The 19,548-nt window shown below is 38.4% G+C and overlaps 1 long non-coding RNA gene across 1 annotated transcript; it reads left to right on the forward strand.

The window, feature by feature from the left end:
• Nucleotides 1-11,765: 11,765 nt before the first annotated feature.
• Nucleotides 11,766-19,283, forward strand: LOC122688559. The gene is made up of 3 exons (XR_006339506.1): nt 11,766-11,887; nt 13,226-13,230; nt 19,272-19,283. It is a non-coding gene; the product is annotated as an uncharacterized LOC122688559 (long non-coding RNA).
• Nucleotides 19,284-19,548: the final 265 nt, after the last annotated feature.

The following is a 19,548-nucleotide window of genomic DNA, read 5'->3' on the forward strand; positions in this document are numbered from 1 at the left end:
ATATTTGAAACATTTTTTATATATCTTAAATTTGAATCCCAGCCAACTCAATATATCAAATGTAAATACTATGCCTAGGATTATGTTAGTAAATGCATATGGTATGGGATACAGTATTGAGTCATATCATTAGGGCTGGAGTGAAAGTTAGGGTTGGCACAATGAATACAGACATGGATGATAGTGGTTGTAGAGGTTTTTACTGTATAGTTTGATCTCATCAGTGATACATTGTAACATGAGGTCCCTTAAAGAATTGGATATAACCTAACGCTTTGGGTCAATTAGTCTAGGGAATGCAGTGACAATATGGACAAAATGGAAGAAAATTAGTTATGAACATTCTGTTAGGGAGAAGAATTGACCTTCTGGTAATAAAGGTTTAAGTTTCATGCAGTTACTGGTCTCTGCTACTCCAACAAACCCTGTTCTTTGGCAGGACAATATAAAAATTAGTTAGATTAAGATTATGCATTATATCATTGTTAGGTTGAAGGCACTTTTGCAAAGGAGGTCATATTTCTCTTGCCTTTTCCTACTAGAAGAAATGTAGAATTGATAGAAATTGACCTGCATTGCTTTGGTCTGAACTTGAATTATGTTGAACTCTAATTGCTGTACAAATAAACCATTAATAGTGGCTGTACCATTGAGATGTCCTGATCCAACTTCAAGGTCATAAACTCTTTTACTGATATAAACTCTAGGTGGGATTTAACTCTTTCACTGATATAAATTCTAGGCAGCTTCTTCCACTGATTCCATTATTTTAGATCAATATGTGGCTAACTGGTGTAGATTTTAGTCATCTAGAGATCATTTTATTTTTCGTTCTCCCCAGCCAAAATTATTAGCCCATGTAAAGTTTTGTTATTGCTTATTTTGGTTGTTGTTTGTTGTTTTTGGGCTAATTAACTGAAACTCCACAGAATCTTCTCATCATTCCTGTCTGTTCACAGAATGGTCCATGTCATTGATTCAAAGTAAGAGACAGTAAAACCTCAGGATGCCATTCAAACAAGTCCTTATTATGCTACATTTGAATGGTCAGGATACCACAGCTGTTAATCAGATGTCAACTACAGGCCATGCCATTAATATTATAAATGCCATTTCCTCCAGATTAAGAATAAGACAAGGGCAGACACCCTCTTCCAACAACACAAGAGAAGACTCTACACATGGACATCACCAGATGGTCAACACCGAAATCACATTGATTATATTCTTTGCAGCCAAAGATGGAGAAGCTCTATACAGTCGGCAAAAACAAGACCTGGAGCTGACTGTAGCTCCGATCATGAACTCCTTATTGCCAAATTCAGACTGAAATTGAAGAAAGTAGGGAAAACCACTAGACCATTCAGGTATGACTTAAATCCAATCCCTTATGACTATACAGTGGAAGTGAGAAATAGATTTAAGGGACTAGATCTGATAGAGAGCCTGATGAACTATGGACGGAGGTTCGTGACATTGTATAGGAGACAGGGATCAAGACCATCCCCATGGAAAAGAAATGCAATAAGGCAAAATGGTTGTCTGAGGAGGCATTACAAATAGCTGTGAAAAGAAGAGAAGCAAAAAGCAAAGGAGAAAAGGAAAGATATTCCCTTTGAATGCAGAGTTCCAAAGAATAGCCAGGAGAGATAAGAAAGCTTTCCTCAGTGATCAATGCAAAGAAATAGAGGAAAACAACAGAATGGGAAAGACTAGAGATCTCTTCACGAAAATTAGAGACATCAAGGGAAAATTTCAGGCAAAGATGGGTTTGATAAAGGACAGAAATGGTATGGACCTAACAGAAGCAGAAAATATTAAGAAGAGGTGGCAAGAATACACAGAAGAACTGTACAAAAAAGATCTTCAGGACCCAGATAATCACAATGGTGTGATCATCAACCTAGAGCCAGACATCCTGGAATGTGAAGTCAAGTGGGCCTTAGAAAGCATCACTACAAACAAAGCTAGTGGGTGTGATGGAATTCCAGTTGAGCTACTTCAAATCCTGAAAGATGGTGCTGTGAAAGTGCTGCACTCAATATGCCATCAAATTTGGAAAACTCAGCAGTGGCCACAGGCCTGGAAAAGGTCAGTTTTCATTCCAATCCCTAAGAAAGACAATCTCAAAGAATGCTCAAACTACTGCACAACTGCTCTCATCTCACACGCTAGTAAAGTAATGCTCAAAATTCTCCAAGCCAGGCTTCAGCAATACGTGACCCGAGAACTTTTAGATATTCAAGCTGATTTTAGAAAAGGCAGAGGAACCAGAGATCAAATTGCCAATATTCACTGGATCATCAAAAAAGCAAGGGAGTTCCAGAAAAACATCTATTTCTGCTTTATTGACTATGCCAAAGCCTTTGACTGTGTGGATCACAATAACTGTGGAAAATTCTGAAGGAGATGGGAATACCAGACCACCTGACCTGCCTCTTGAGAAACCTGTATGCAGGTCAGGAAGCAACAGTTAGAGCTGGGCATGGAATAACAGACTGGTTCCAAATAGGAAAAGGAGTACGTCAAGGCTGTATATCGTCACCCTGCTTATTTAACTTCTATGCAGAGTACATCATGAGAAATTCTGGGCTGGAGGAAGCACAAGCTGGAATCAAGATTGCTGGGAGAAATATCAATAACCTCAGATATGCAGATGACACCACCCTTATGGCAGAAAGTGAAGAGGAACTGAAACCCTCTTGATGAAAGTGAAAGAGGAGAGTGAAAAAGTTGGCTTTAAAGCTCAACATTCGGAAAACTAAGATCATGGCATCTGGGCCCATCACCTCATGGGAAATAAATGGGAAGACAGTAGAAACAATGTCAGGCTTCATTTTTTTTGGCTCCAAAATCACTGCAGATGGTGATTGCAGTCATGAAATTAAAAGACGCTTACTGTTTGGAAGGAAAGTTATGATCAACCTAGATAGCATATTAAAAATCAGAGACATTGCTTTGCCAACAAAGGTCCATCTAGTCAAGGCTATGGTTTTTCCAGTGGTCATGTATGGATGTGAGAGTTGGACTGTGAAGAAAGCTGAGTGCCGAAGAATAATGCTTTTGAACTGTGGTGTTGGAGAAGACTCTTGAGAGTCCCTTGGACTGCAAGGAGATCCAACCAGTCCTTCCTAAAGGAGATCAGTCCTGGGTGTTCATTGGAAGGACTGATGCTGAAGCTGAAACTCCAGTACTTTGGCCATCTCATGCGAAGGGTTGACTCATTGGAAAAGACCCTGATGCTGGGAGGGATTGGGGGCAGGAGGAGAAGGGGACGACAGAGGATGAGATGTCTGGATGGCATCACTGACTCGATGGGCATGAGTTTGAGTAAACTTCAGGAGCTGGTGATGGACAGGGAGGCCTGGTGTGCTGCAATTCATGGGGTCTCAAAGAGTCGGACACGACTGAGTGACTGAACTGAACTGAACCACTTTCATCACTATTACTCAATATAATATTGGAAGTCCTAGTCACAGCATCAGAGAAGAAAAAGAAATTAAGAGAATTCAGATTGGAAAAGGAGAAGTAAAACATTTACTGTTTGTAGGTGACATGATACTATACGTAGAAAATCATAAACATGTCACCAAAAAGCTTCTAGAGCTAGTCCAAAAATTTAGTAAAGTTTCAGGATAGAAAATTAATACACAGAAATCACTTGCCTTCTTATACACTAATAATGAAGAATTAGAGAGTGAAATTAAGGAAACAATCCCATTCACCATTGCATCAATAAGAATAAAATACCTAGGAATAAACCTAACTATGAAAGAAATAAAAGATGACACATACAAATGGAGCGATAGACCATGTTCTTGGATTGGAAGATCGATACTGTGAAAATGATTTTACTACCCAAAGCAATCTACAGATTCAACGAAATTCCTATTAAATTTTCACTGGCATTTTTCACAGAACTAGAACAAAAAACTTCACAATTCGTTTGGAAACACTAAAAGACTCCAAATAGCCAAAACAATCTTGAGAAAGAAAAACAGAACTAGAGAATCAACCTCCCTGATGTCAGGTTATTACAAAGCTGCAGCCATCAAGACAGTATGGTACTGGCACAAAAACATAAATAAAGGCCAATGGAACAAGATAGGAAACCCAGAGATAAACTCACATACCTACGCACACTGTATTTTTGACAAAGGAGGCAAGAATATACAATGGAGAAAAGACAGCCTCTTCAACAAGTAGTGTTGGCAAAACTGGATGGCTAGGTATAAAAGAATGAGATTAGAACACTCCCTAACACCATACACTCAAAAAAAAAAAAAACAAAAAAAATGAATTTAAGATCTAAATGTAAAGTCAGAAACTATAAAGCTCTTAGAGGAACACATAGGCAGTACACTCTTTCATATAAATCACAATAAGAAAGTTATACTTTTCTAAGAATTTGTTCATTTCTTCCAAGTTGTCCATTTTATTGGCATATAGTTGCTGATAGTAGTGTCTTATGATCCTTTGTATTTCTGTGTTGTTTGTTGTGATTTCTCCATTTGCATTTCTAATTTTGTTGATTTGATTCTTTTCCCTTTGTTTCTTGATGAGTCTGGCTAATGGTTTTTCAATTTTATTTATCTTCTCAAAGAACCAGCTTTTAGCTTTGTTGATTTTTGCTATGGTCTCTTTTGTTTCTTCTGCTTTTATTTCTGCCCTAATTTTTAAGATTTCTTTCCTTCTACTAACCCTGGAGTTCTTAATTTCTTCCTTTTCTAGTTGCTTTACGTGTGGATTTAGGTTATTTATTTGACTTTTTTCTTGTTTCTTGAGGTAAGCCTGTATTGCTATGAACCTTCCCCTTAGCACTGCTTTTACAGTGTCCCATAGGTTTTGGGTTGTTGTGTTTTCGTTTTTATGCATATTTTGATTTCATTTTTGATTTCTTCTGTGATTTGTTGGTTATTCAGCAGCGTGTTGTTCAGCCTCCATATGTTTGAATTTTTAACAGTTTTTTTCCCCTGTAATTGAGATCTAATCTTACTGCATTGTGGTCAGAAAAGATGACTGGAATGATTTCAATTTTTTTGAATTTACCAAGGCTAGATTTATGGTCCAGGATGTGATCTATTCTGGAGAAGGTTCCGTGTGCACTTGAGAAAAAGGTGAAATTGTTTTGGGGTGAAATGTCTTAGGAAAGTATAATTTTCCAAAACTGAACCAGGAAGAAATAGAAGATCTTAACAGACCCATCACAGGCAAGGAAATTGAAACTGTAATAAAATATCTTCCAGCAAACAAAAGCCCAGGACCAGATGGCTTCACAGCTGACTTCTACCAAAAATTTAGAGAAGAGCTAACACCTCTCTTACTCAAACTCTTCCAGAAAATTGCAGAAGAAGGTAAACTTCCAAACTCATTCTATGAGGCCACCATCACCCTAATACCAAAACCAGACAAAGATGCCACAAAAAAAGAAAACTACAGACCAATATCACTGATGAACATAGATGCAAAAATCCTTAACAAAATTCTAGCAAACAGAATTGAACAACATGTTTAAAAGATCGTACATCATGACCAAGTGGGCTTTATCCCAGGAATGCAAGGATTCTTTAATATCTGCAAATCAATCAGTGTAATACACCACATTAACAAATTGAAAGATAAAAACCATATGATTATCTCAATAGATGCAGAAAAAGCCTTTGACAAAATTCAACATCCATTTATGATAAAAACTCTCCAGAAAGCAGGAATAGAAGGAACATACCTCAACATAATAAAAGCTATATATGACAAACCCACAGCAAACATTATCCTTAATGGTGAAAAATTGAAAGTATTTCTCCTAAAATCAGGAACAAGACAAGGGTGCCCACTCTCACCACTACTATTCAACATAGTTTTGGAAGTATTGGCCACAGCAATCAGAGCAGAAAAAGAAATAAAAGGAATCCAGATATGAAAAGAAGAAGTAAAACTCTCACTGTTTGCAGATGACATGGTCCTCTACATAGAAAACCCTAAAGACTCTACCAGAAAATTGCTAGAGCTAATCAATGCATATAGTAAAGTTACAGGATATAAAATTAACACACAGAAATCCCTTGCATTCCTATACACTAACAATGAGAAAACAGAAAGAGAAATTAAGGAAACAATACTGTTCACCATTGCAACAAAAAGAATAAAATATTTAGGAGTATATCTACCTAAAGAAACAAAAGACCTATACACAGAAAAATATAAAACACTGATGAAAGAAATCAAAGAGGACACAAGCAGATGGAGAGATACACCATGTTCATGGATTGGAAGAATCAATATTGTCAAAATGACTATACTACCCAAAGCAATCTATAGATTCAACGCAATCCCTATCAAGCTACCAACGGTATTTTTCACAAAACTATAACAAATAATTTCACAATTTGTATGGAAATACAAAAAACCTCGAATAGCCAAAGCAATCTTGAGAAAGAGGAATGGAACTGGAGGAATCAACCTGCCTGACTTCAGGCTATACTACAAAGCCACAGTCATCAAGACTGTATGGTACTGGCACAAAGACAGACATATAGATCAATGGAACAAAATAGAAAGCCCAAAGATAAATCCATGAACCTATGGACACCTTATCTTTGACAAAGGAGGCAAGAATATACAATGGAAAAAAGACAACCTCTTTAGCAAGTGGTGCTGCGAAAACTGGTCAACCACTTGTAAAAGAATGAAACTAGAACACTTTCTAATACCATGCACAAAAATAAACTGAAAAGGGATTAAAGATCTAAATGTAAGACCAGAAACTATAAAACTCCTAGAGGACATAGGCAAAACACTCTCCGACATAAATCACAGCAAGATCCTCTATGACCCACCTCCCAGAATATTGGAAATAAAAGCAAAAATAAACAAATGGGACCTAATCAAACTTAAAAGCTTTTGCACAACAAAGGAAACTATATGCAAGGTAAAAAGACAGCCTTAAGAATGGGAGAAAGTAATAGCAAACAAAGCAACCGACAAAGGATTATTCTCAAAAATATACAAGCAACTCCTGCAGCTCAACTCCAGAAAAATAAATGATCCAATAAAAATATGGGGCAAAGATCTAAACAGACATTTCTCCAAAGAAGACATACAGATGGCTAACAAACACATGAAAAGATGCTCAACATCACTCATTATCAGAGAAATGCAAACCAAAACAGAAGAGAAAAACATCTACTTCTGCTTTATTGATTACACCAAAAGCCCTTGACTGTGTACATCACAAACACTAGAAAATTCTTCAAGAGGTGGGAAAATCAGACCACCTTAACTGCCTCCTGAGAAATCAGTATGCAGGTCAAGAAGCAACAGTTAGAACCAGACTCAGAACGACAAACTGGCTCCAAATTGGGAAAGGAGTGAATCAAGGCTGTATACTGTCACCCTGCTTATTTAGCTTAAATGAAGAGTACATCATGTGACACACCAGACTGGATGAAGCACAAGCTGGAATCAAGATTGCTGGGAGAAATATCAGTAACCTCAGATACACAGATGACACCACCCTTATGGCAGAAAGTGAAGAACTAAAGAACCTCGATGAAAGTGAAAGAGGAAAGTGAAAAAGCTGTCTTAAAACTCAACATTCAAAATTAAGATCATGGCATTTGGTACCATCACTTCATGGCAAATAGATGGGGAAACAATTAAAACAGTGAGACACGTTATTTATTTATTTATTTTTTTTGGTCTCCAAAATCCAAAAGACACTTGCTCCTTGGAAGAAAAACTATGACCAACCTAGACAGCATATTAAAAAGCAGAGACATTTCTTTGCCAACAAAGGTCTGTCTAGTCAAAGCTATGGTTTTTCCAATAGTCATGCATGAATATGACAGTTGGACTATAAAGAAAGCTGAGTGCCAAAGAACTGATGCTTTTGAAACCATGGTATTGGGGAGTCCCTTGGACTGCAAGGAGATCCAACCAGTTGATCCTAAAGGAAATCAGTGCTGAATATTCACTGGAAGGACTGATGCTGAAACTGAAACTCCAAAACTTTGGCCACCTGATGTGAAGAACTGACTTACTGGAAAATTCTGACCGTGATGCTGGAAAAGATTGAAGGCAGGATAATGGGGACGATAGAAGATGAGATGGTTGGAAGGCATCATTGACTCGATAGACATGAGTCTGAGCAAGCTCTGGGAGTTGGTGAAGGACAGGGAAGCCTGCCATGCTGCAGTCCATGGGGTCGCAAATAATTGGACACGACTGAGCAACTGAACTGATTGAAACATTGGCAGAGATTTTGAAGGAGACTACTGAGCTAGGGCCTTCTTTCTCCCAGCTGTGGCATGAGCCTATCTCAGGTTTCAAAAGAGTTTGAGCATTATTTCCTAACCACAAGAGACCGCCAAACTGGGGAGGAGTGGATCTATGACCCATTTGTGAATAAGTCAGGTGAATCAACTTTGTTCATGCTAGAAGATCAACTGCTTGAGATCACAAATGGTGGTGGCCTTGAAAGTATGTTTAAGACAACTTCAAATCTCCATATACTCTGGATTAAAGTCAAGGTGGAATATCCTGAGATTTCCACAAAAGGACTAAAAAGTCTGCTTCCATTTCTAGCATCCTATTTTTGTGAGGTAGAATTTGCTGCAGTGACAGCAACCAGGAAAATGTTACCAAGTAGACTGGATGTAAGAAACACACTTCAAATGTCATTGTCTCCCATCACCCCTAGATGGCACTGTCCAGTTGCAGGAAAACAAGCTCAGGGCTCACAATGATTCTGCATTTTAGTGTGTTGCATATTTCATTATATATCAGAATGTAATAATAATAGAAATAAAGTGCACAATAAATGTAATGTGTGGTGGGAAAATTGTCTTCCACAAAACTGGTCCCTGGTGCCTAAAAGGCTGGGAATCACTCTCTTAAGACAAATGATGTGGAGCATCTTTTAATATGCTTGCTTGCCATCTGTCTCTCGTCTTTAACGAGATGTCTGCTGAAGTTTTTAGTCTATTTTTTTTTTTTAAAGTCAAGTTGTTGGTTTTCTTCTTGGAGAGTTTTTTTTGTGTATTTTGGATAACTGTCCTTTTTTTTTGTCTTTTGTCCAGATATTTGTCTTTTGCATATATTTTCTCCCAGAGTGTAGCTGGCCTTTAACTCTGTTCACATTGTCTTAATGAAGTACAGCTTATAAATTACTTCTTTAATTGTTTGTGCTTTTGGTGCTACATCTAAAAAACCATCACCAAACTCAAAGCTATGTATATTGTCATACATATTCTTCTGTCTTATAGCTTTGCATTCTATATTTAGATCTGTAATTCATTTTGAGTTAATTTATGCAAAAGGTATAAAGTTCTTTGTCTAGAGTATGTTCCTAATATTAGCACAGCACATGGTAATAATGCCTCACTGTTCAAGTGTAATTTTTCAAGGAGTAATTTAAGAAGAATTTCAGCTTTGTGTGCTGGTGGTGGAAGATCAGTACAGAAAGATCTGCACAACTCAGGTAATCATGATGATGTGATCATCAACCTAGAGCCAGACATCCTGGAATGTGAATTCAAGTGGGCCTTAGGAAGCAACACTACAAAGCTAGTGGAGGTGATGGAATTCCAGTTGAGCTATTCCAAATCATAAAAGATAATGCTGGGAAAGTGCTGCACTCAATATGCCCACAAATTTGGAAAACTCAACAGTGGCCACAGGACTGGAAGAGGTCAGTTTTCATTCCAATCCCAAAGAAGGGCAATCCCAAAGAATGCTCAAGCTACCTCACAATTGCACTCATCTCACATGCTAGCAAAATAATGCTCACAATTCTCCAAGCCAGGCTCCAACAGTACGTGAACTGTGAACTTCCAGATGTTCAAGCTGGTTTTAGAAAAGGCAGAGGAACCAGAGATCAAATTGCCAACATCCACTGGGTCATCGAAAAAGCAAGAGAAGTTCCAGAAAAACGTTTATTTCTGCTTTATTGACTATGCCAAAGCCTTTGACTGTGTGGATCACAACAAACTCTGGAATATTCTTAAAGAGATGGGAATACCAGACCACCTGACCTGCCTCCTGAGAAATCTGTATGCAGGTCAGGAAGCAACAGTTAGAACTGGACATGAAACAATAGACTGGTTCCAAATCGGGAAAGGAGTACATCAAGGCTATATATTGTCACCCTGCTTATTTAACTTATATACAGAGTACATCATGAGAAACTCTGGGCTAGATGAAGCCCAAGATGGAATCAAGATTGCCAGGAGAAATATCAATAACCTCAGATATGCAGATGACACCACCCTTATGGCAGAAAGTGAAGAAGAACTAAAAAGCCTCTTGATGAAAGTGAAAGAGGAGAGTGAAAAAGTTGGCTTTAAACTCAACATTCGGAAAACTAAGATCATGACATCTGGGCCCTCCACTTCATGGCAAATAGATGGGGAAACAGTGAGAGACTGTTTTTTTTTTTTTCCTTTTAATTTTTTTCGGGCTCCAAAATCACTGCAGATGGTGACTGCAGCCGTGAAATTAAAAGATGCTTGCTCCTCGGAAGAAAAACTATGACCAACCTAGACAGCATATTAAAAAGCAGAGGCATTTCTTTGCCAACAAAGGTCTGTCTAGTCAAAGCTATGGTTTTTCTAGTACTGATGTATGGATGTGAGACTTGAACCATAAAGAAAGCTGAGCGCCAAAGAATTTATGCTTTTGAACTGTGGTGTTGGAGAACACTCTTGCGAGTCTTTGGCCTGCAAGGAGATCAAATCAGTCAATCCTAAAAGAAATCAGTCCTGAATATTCATTGGAAGGACTGATGCTGAAGCTAAAGCTCCAATACTTTCACCACTTGATGTAAAGAACTGACTTTTTGGAAGAGATTCTGATGCTGGGAATGATTGAAGGCGGGAGGAGAAGGGGATGACAGAGGAAGAGATGATGGCATCATCAACTTGGTGGACATGAGTTTGAGCAAGTTCCAGGAGTTGGTGATGGACAGGGAAGCCTGGCGTGCTGCAGTCCATGGGGTCTCAGAGAGTCGGACATTATAGAGTGGCTGAACAAGTATAAAAGGGGAAATCAAAGTAACACGATAATAATAAAAGATGTTAACACCCCACTTACAACAAGAGACAGATCATCCACACAGAAATTTAATATGGAAATACAAGCCTTAAATCACACGTTAGACTAGATGGAGTGAATGATATCTTCAGGACATTCCATAGAAAAACATCAGAATACACTTTTTTCTCTAGTGCACACAGAACATTCTCCAGGATAGATTACATCTTGGGTCACAAACCTAGCCTTGGTAAATTTAAGAAAATTGTAATATCAGGCATCCTTTCTGACTACAATCTTATGGGATTAGATTTCAATTACAGGGAAAAACCTGTAAAAAGCACAAACACATGGAGGCTAAGCAACATGATTCTAAATAACTAAGAGGTCACTGAAGAAATCAAAGAGGAAATAAAACAATACCTAGACACAGATGACAATGAAAATACTATGACCTAAGCCTATGGGATGCAGCAAAAACAGTGCTAAGAGGGACATTTACAGCAATACAACCTGACCTCAAGAAATGAGAAACACATCAAATAACTTAACTTTACAAATAAATCAACTGGAAAAAGAACAAAAAACCCCCAAGGCTAGTAGAAGGAAAGAAATTATAAAGATTTCTCCTCTGGTAGAAATAAATGAAAAATGAAGGAAACAATTGCAAAGACCAGTAAAACTAAAAGTTGGTTCCTTGAGAAGATAAATGAAATTGAAAAACCATTAGACAGACTCATTAAAAAAATGGAAAAGACTCAAATCAATAAAATTTGAAATGGAAAAGGAGAAGTTACAACAGACAACACAGAAATATAAAGGATCATGAGATTACTATGAGAAACCATATGCCAATAAAGTAAACCACATGGAAGAAATAGACAAATTCTTAGAAAACTATAAACTTGTAAGACTGAACCAGGAAGAAATAGAATTCATGAACAGACCAATCACAAGCACTGAAACTGTGATAAAATAATCTTCCAACAAACAAAATTCAAGGACCAGATGGCTTCACAAGTAAATTCCGTCAAATGTTTAGAGTAGAGCTAATATCTACTCTCTCAAACTCCCCCCAAAAATTGCAGAGGGATGAATATGCCCAAACTCATTTTATGAGGCCACCATTACCCTGATACTAAAACTAGGCAAAGATATCACACAAAAAAGAAAATTACAGTCCAATATCACTGATGAACATAGGTGCAAAATTCTTCAACATAATACTAGCAAACAAAATCTAACCACACTTTAAAAGGATCATACCATGATCACATGAAGTTTACTCCAGAAATGCAAAGATTCTCCAGCATATGCAAATCAACCTGATACACCATATAAAGAAACTGAAAGGTAAAAACCATTAGATCATCTCAATAGATGCAGAAAAAGACTTTGACAAAATTCAACACTCATTTATGATAAAAAAAATTCTCTCCAGGGAATGGGCATAGAAAGAACCTTTGAGTTAGTTGCTCAGTTATGTCTGTCTCTTTGTAATCCCATGGACTGTAGCCTGCCAGCTACAGACTGTAGCTCCATCCACGGAATTCTCCAGGCAAGAATGCTGGAGTAGGTTGCCGTTCCCTCCTCCAGGGGATCTTCCCAACCCAGTGATTGAACCTGGGTCTCCTACATTGGCAGGCAGATTCTATACTATCTGAGCCACCAGGGAGGCCCCAGAATGAACCTACCTCAGCACAATATAGGCCATATATGACAAGCCACAAGAAGCATTGTTCTCAATGGTACAAAAGTGGTATCTTTTTTTAAGATCAGGGACAAGACTAGGGTGCCTACTCACCCCACTATTATTCAGTATAATTTTGCTAATCCTAGTGACATCAATCAGAGAAGAAAAAGAAAAAAGGAATCCAGATTGGAAAGAAGGATTAAAACTCTCACCGCTGATGACGATACTATTCGTAGAAAACCCTTAAGTAGCCACCAGATAATTACTATAACTAATCAATGAATTTAATAAATTTTCAGGATACAAGATTAATACACAGAAATCCTTTGCATGCTTATACATTAACAACAAAAACTCAGGGAGAGAAATGAAGGAGACAGTTCCATTAATTATTGAAACAAAAAGAATAAAATACTTAGGAATAAACCTTCCTAAGGAGACAAAAGACCTGTATACAGAAAACTATAAGACATTGATAAAAGATATCAAAGACACCACAAACAGATGGAGTGATATACCATGTTCTTGTATTGGAAGAATCAATATTGTGAAAATGACCATATGATACTATACAGAGCAATCTACACATTCAATGCAATTCCTATCTAATTGTCAATGGCATTTTTCACAGAAGTAGAAAAAAAAATTTTTTTTTTTTTTTTTTTAAATTTTCACAGAAACACAAAAGACCCTGAATAGCCAAAGCAATGCTGAGATAGAAGAATGGAGCTGGAAGCATCAGGATCCCTGATTTCAGACTATAGTACAGTGCAACCATAATCAAGACAGTATGGTACTGGCAAAATGCAAACATATGCATCCATGGAGCAGGATAGACAGCCCAGTGATAACCCACATATCTATGGGCAACTTATAGGAAAATGGAGGCAAGAACTTACAATGGACAAAAGAAAGCCTCTTCAATACGTGGTCCCGGGAAAACTGGACAGCTATATATGAAAAAATGAAAACACAACACTTCCTAACACCATACAAAGAATAAACTTAAAACAAATTAAAGATCTAAATATAAAGCCAGAAACCACAAAACTCTTACAGCAAAATATAGGCCGAGCACTCTCTGACATAAACCACAGCAAAATCCGCATTGACCCATCTCGAAGTGTAATGAAAAGAAAAACAAAAATAAGCAAGTTATTAAACAAGCTTTTAATTAAACGTAAAAGCTTTTGAAGAACAAGATGGTGGGGGAGTAGGTGAACATGGAGTTCATCTCTCTCCATGGGTACATCAGGAATACACCTTCAGACACAGAAGTGCATTCAGAACACCAGCTGAGAGTGGACAGGAGTACCTGACCAGTGGAAAAGAATATATTCAGCCATGCAAAACTCGGTAGGAGGAAGCAAGTAGGGGGAAAAACAGGAGTGTTAGTAGGACTGGACCTGCCCTTGGAAGGTGGGGGAACTGAAGCAGGGGTCTGATCCCCACAGCAGGGCAATTGTCTGAGTCAGAATAGAAACGTTTAAGGCTGAGAGTGAAACAGCTGATCTGTGGCAGCCTAAATGGAATGAGAATCGGACAGTCCTTGCACAGCCATACACACTCTGGGCGGGAACACTGGTCTCCTGGAAAGTGGCAGTGGCTGGAGCTGGAGTTAAGGGATTGTGGAGCAATCCCAGGGCGAGGGCTGCTGTTGACTTTGGAGAGACGGATTGAGGGGATGTGAGGGAGGAGATCATGGTGGGAAATGCCTGTGGAGGAAAGCCAAGCAACCATGGAAAAGATACTGCTGAGTCACGCATAGGGGTGGAGCCATCACCATAGGGTGTCTCTCCACACACGCCAGCATCCCGGCAGCTGACAATACAGAGGCTGGCCCATCAAATGCCTGAGGCACTGAACCACAGGGTAGGGCCCCACCCAGGTGCCCCTTTAAGTGCCTGATGCGCTGAACTACAGGGTAGGACCTCAGTCAGGAGGGGCCCTCTATGTGCCTCATGGGCAGAACAACAGAGAACCCCAGGCAAGGGGGCCTAAGTGCCTGAATGGGTGAAGCTATGGAGAAAGACCGGCCAACGAGGCCTTTTAATGGCCAGCTTCAAGAGGCTTGAAAAAAGACTGACAGGGCCATAACTCCTGTGGCGGAGGCAGTCCGTGTCCCTACACACTTGGCAGAGCCCAGCTTCCCCACAAACCAAGCAGCTGCACGACTTTCACGCTCAACTCTCACTGGGGCAGAGCTGCCACAGGCAAAAAAATAAAAAAAGTCTTGTGTTTATGCATGCAGGGTCGCTTTGCTCCTGTCCGACCTTTGGGACCCTGTGGACTCTGGCCAGTCAGGCTTCTCTGTCTGAGAGGGGGTTCTCCAGGCAAGAATACTGGAGTGTATTGGCCAATACTGGTTGCCATACCCTTCTAGAGCACTATATTTGCTACTACCCTAGCCGCCAACCCTCCTGAGTACCTGGTGCTGCCAGAACCCCTGCAACCCAAGCAGCTGCATCACCTCCACACCTGGACCTCACAGGGCCAAGCCCAGGCCCTTCAGGGCAGCCTCAGAAGCTAAACCCCATGCACGGCCACACATGAATAGAAGACCCACATGCAGAGGTGGAAATAAAACCACAATTGAAACCCAAGAGCAGTGTGGCTAAGGAAGAAGATCCAAAACCTTTCCACCAGCTATACAAGCTGCAGATTTAATCCACACAATCAATGAAGCAGACTCTGTGTCTATGGAATAGACTGAATGGATACAAAAACAAGACCCATATATATGTTGTCTACAAGAAACCCACTTCAGATCTCAAGACACATATAGATTGAAAGTGAGAGGATGGAAAAATATATTCCATGCAAATGGGAAGCAAAAGAAAGCTGGAGTAGTGTATCAGACAAAATAGACCTTAAAATAACGAATATTACAAGAGATAAGGAAGGACACTACATAATGATCAATGGATCAATTCAAGAGGCAGACATAACAATTGTAAATATCTATGCACCCAACATAGGTACCTCTTATGTATTGTAAGACAAACATTAACAAACATAAAAGGAGAAATTAACAGTAACACAATAGTAGCAGGAGACTTTAACATCCCACTCACACCAATGGACAGATCATCAAAGCAGAAAATTAATAAGTAAACACAAGTCTTAAATGATACATGAGACAAGACAGATCTCATTGATATCTTCAGGACATTCCATCGAAATGCAGAAGGATACACCTTCTTTTCAAGACCACATGGTACATTTCCAGGATAGATTGCATCTTGGGTCACTAATCAAATCTCAGTAAATTTAAGAAAATTGAAGTCATATCAAGCAACTTCTCCGACCACAATGCTATGAGATTAGATATCAATTACAAGAAAAAAACTGTAAGAAACACAAACACTTGGAGATTAAACAACATGCTTCTAAATAACCAACAGGTTACTGAAGAAATCAAAAGGGAAATAAAAAAAATTCTAGAAACAAATGACAATGAAAACATGACAACTCAAAACCTACGGGATGGAGCAAAAGCAGTTCTAAGAGGGAAGTTTATAGCAATACAATCCTACCTCAAGAAACAAGAAAAGCATTGAATAGACAACCTAAATTTACACCTAAAACAACTGGAAAAAGAAGAAGAAGAAGCGGAAAAAACAGTTAGTAGAAGGAAAGAAATCATAAAGATCTGAGCAGAAATAAATGAAAAAGAAGTAAAGGAAACAATAGCAAAGATTAATAAAACTAAAAGTTGGTTCTTTGAGAAGATAAACAAAATTGACAAACCTTTAGCCAGACTCATTGAGAAAGAAAGAGAGAAGAATCAAATCAACAAAATTAGAAATTAAAAAGGAGAGGTTACAACAGACAATGCAGAGATACAAAGGATTATAAGAGAGTATTATGAACAACTATATGGCAATATAACCTGGAAGATATGGACAGATTCTTAGAGAAGTTTAATCTTTCAAGACTGAACCACAGATTCTTAGAAAATTTCAATCTTCCAAGACTGAACCAAGAAAAAATAGAAATTGTGAAGAACCCAATGACAAGCACTGATATTGAAGCTGTGATCAAGAATCTCCCATAAAACAAAAGCCCAGGACCAGATGGCTTCACAGGAGAATTCTATCAAACATTTAGAGAAGATATAATGCCAATCATTCTAAAACTCTTTCAAAATATTGCAGGAAGGAACACTTCCAAATTCATTCTATGAGGCCACCATCACCCTGATACCAAAACCAGACAAAGACAACACAAGAAAAGAAAACTGCAGGCCAATATCACTGATGAACACAGATGCAAAAATCCTCAACAAAATTTTAGCAAATAGAATTCAGCAACACATTGAAAAGCTATACACCATGGCCAAGTTGGGTTTATTCCAGGGATGCCAGGATCCTTCAATATATGGAAATCAATCAAGGTGATATACCATATTGACAAACTGAAAGACAACAACCATATGATCATCTCAGTAGATGCAGAAAAACCTTTGACAAAATTTAACACCCATGTATGAGAAAAGCTCTCCAGAAAGCCGGCATAGAAGGAACCTACCTCAACATAGTAAAGACCATATATGTTAAGCCTACAGCAAACATTATTCTCAATGGTGAAAAACTGAAAGCATCCCCCCTAAGATCAGGAACAAGACAAGGGTGTCCACTTTCACCACTATTATTCAAGAGAGTTCTGGAAGTCCTAGCTACAGAAATCAGAGAAGAAAAGAAATAAAAGGAATCCAGATTGGAAAAGAAGTAAATGTCTCACTGTTTGCAGATGACATGATACTGTACATAGAAAACCCTGAAGATAGTAGCAGAAAATTATTAGAGCTAATCAGTGAATTTAGCAAAGTTGCAGGATACAAAATCAATACACAGAAATCACTTGCATTTCTATATATTAACAATGAAAAATCAGAAAGAGCAATTAAGGAATCAATTCCATTCACCATTGCAATGAAAAGGAGAAGGCGAGGGTGGGATGTTTCGAGAGAACAGCATCGAAACATGTATATTATCTAGGGTGAAACAGATCACCAGCCCAGGCTGGATGCATGAGACAAGTGCTCGGGCCTGCTGCACTGGGAAGACCCAGAGGAATCGGGTGGAGAGGGAGGTGTGAGGGGGGATCGGGATGGGGAATACATGTAAATCCATGGCTGATTCATGTCAATGTATGACAAAAACCACTACAATATTGTAAAGTAATTAGCCTCCAACTAATAAAAATAAATGAAAAAAAAAAAGAATTAAATATCTATGAATAAACTTACCTAAGGAGGCAAAAGAACTTTACAGAGAAAATTATAAGACACTAATGAAAGAAATCAAAGACAACATAAACTGATGGAGAGATATTGCATGTTTCTGGGTAGGAAGAATCAATATTGTGAAAATGACTATACTACCAAACACACTCTACCTATTCAATGTGATCCCTATCACATTACCAATGGCATTTGTCAGAGCACTAGAACAAAAAATTTCACCATTCATATAGAAACACAAAAGACCCTGACTAGCCAAAGCAGTCTTGAGAACGAAGAATGGAGCTGGAGGAATCAAGCTTCCTGACTTCAGGTTATACTACAAAACTACAGTCATCAAGACAGTATGGTACTGGCACAAAAGAAGAAATATAGACCAATAGAAAAAGATAGAAAGACCAGAAATAAACCCACGCACCTATGTGTACCTTATTTAGACAGAGGAGGCAAGAATATACAAGGGAGAAAAGACAGCCTCTTCAATAAATGGTGCTGGGGAAACTGGACAACTACATGTAAAAGAATGAAATTAGAACACTTCCTAACACCATACACAAAGATAAACTCAAAATGGACTAAAGACCCAAATGTAAGACCAGAAACTGTAAAACTCTTAGAGGAAAATATAGGCAGAACACCCGATGACATAAATCAAAGCAAGATCCTCTATGACCCACCTCCTAGAGTAACGGAAATAAAAACAAAAGTAAACAAGAGGGACCTGATTAAACTCAAAAGTTTTGCACAGCAAAGGAAAGTATAAACAAGGTGAAAAGACAACACTCAGAATGGGAGAAAATAAAAGCAAATGAAACAACTGACAAAGGATTAATTTTCAAAATATACAAGCAGCTCATACAACTCAATACCAGAAAAACAAACAACCCAATCAAAAAGTGGGAAAAAGACCTAAACAGACATTTCTCCAAAGAAGACATACAGATGGCTAACAAACACATGAAAAGGTGTTCAACATCACTCATTATTAGAGAAATACAAATAAAAACTTCAATGACATATCACCTCACACTGGTCAGAATAACCCTCATCAAAAACCCTTCAAATAATAAGTGCTGGAAAGGGTGTGGAGAAAAGGGAACACTCTTGCACTGTTAGCGGGAATGTAAATTGATACAGCCACTATGGACGACAGCATGGAGATTCCTTGAAAAACTAGGAATAAAATGACCATATGAGCCAGCAATCCCACTCCTCGGCATATACCCTGAGAAAACCAAAATTGAAAAAGACACATGTGTCCCATTGTTCATTGCAGCAGTATTTACAATAGCTAGAACATGGAAGCAACCTAGATGTCCATCGACAGATGAATGGATTAAGAAGTTGTGGCATATATACACAATGGTATATTACTCAGCCACAAAAAGGAATGCATCTGAGTCAGTTCTAATGAGGTGGATGCATCTAGAACCTATTATACAGAGTGAAGTGAGTCAGAAAGAGGAAGATAAATACCCTATTCTAACACATATATATGGAATTTAGAAAAATGATACTGAAGAATTTATTTACAGGGCAAAAATGGAGAAACAGACATAGAGAATAGACTTATGGACATGGG

The sequence above is a fragment of the Cervus elaphus genome, chromosome 33 (assembly GCF_910594005.1).
Source record: "Cervus elaphus chromosome 33, mCerEla1.1, whole genome shotgun sequence".
Lineage (NCBI taxonomy): Eukaryota > Metazoa > Chordata > Mammalia > Artiodactyla > Cervidae > Cervus > Cervus elaphus.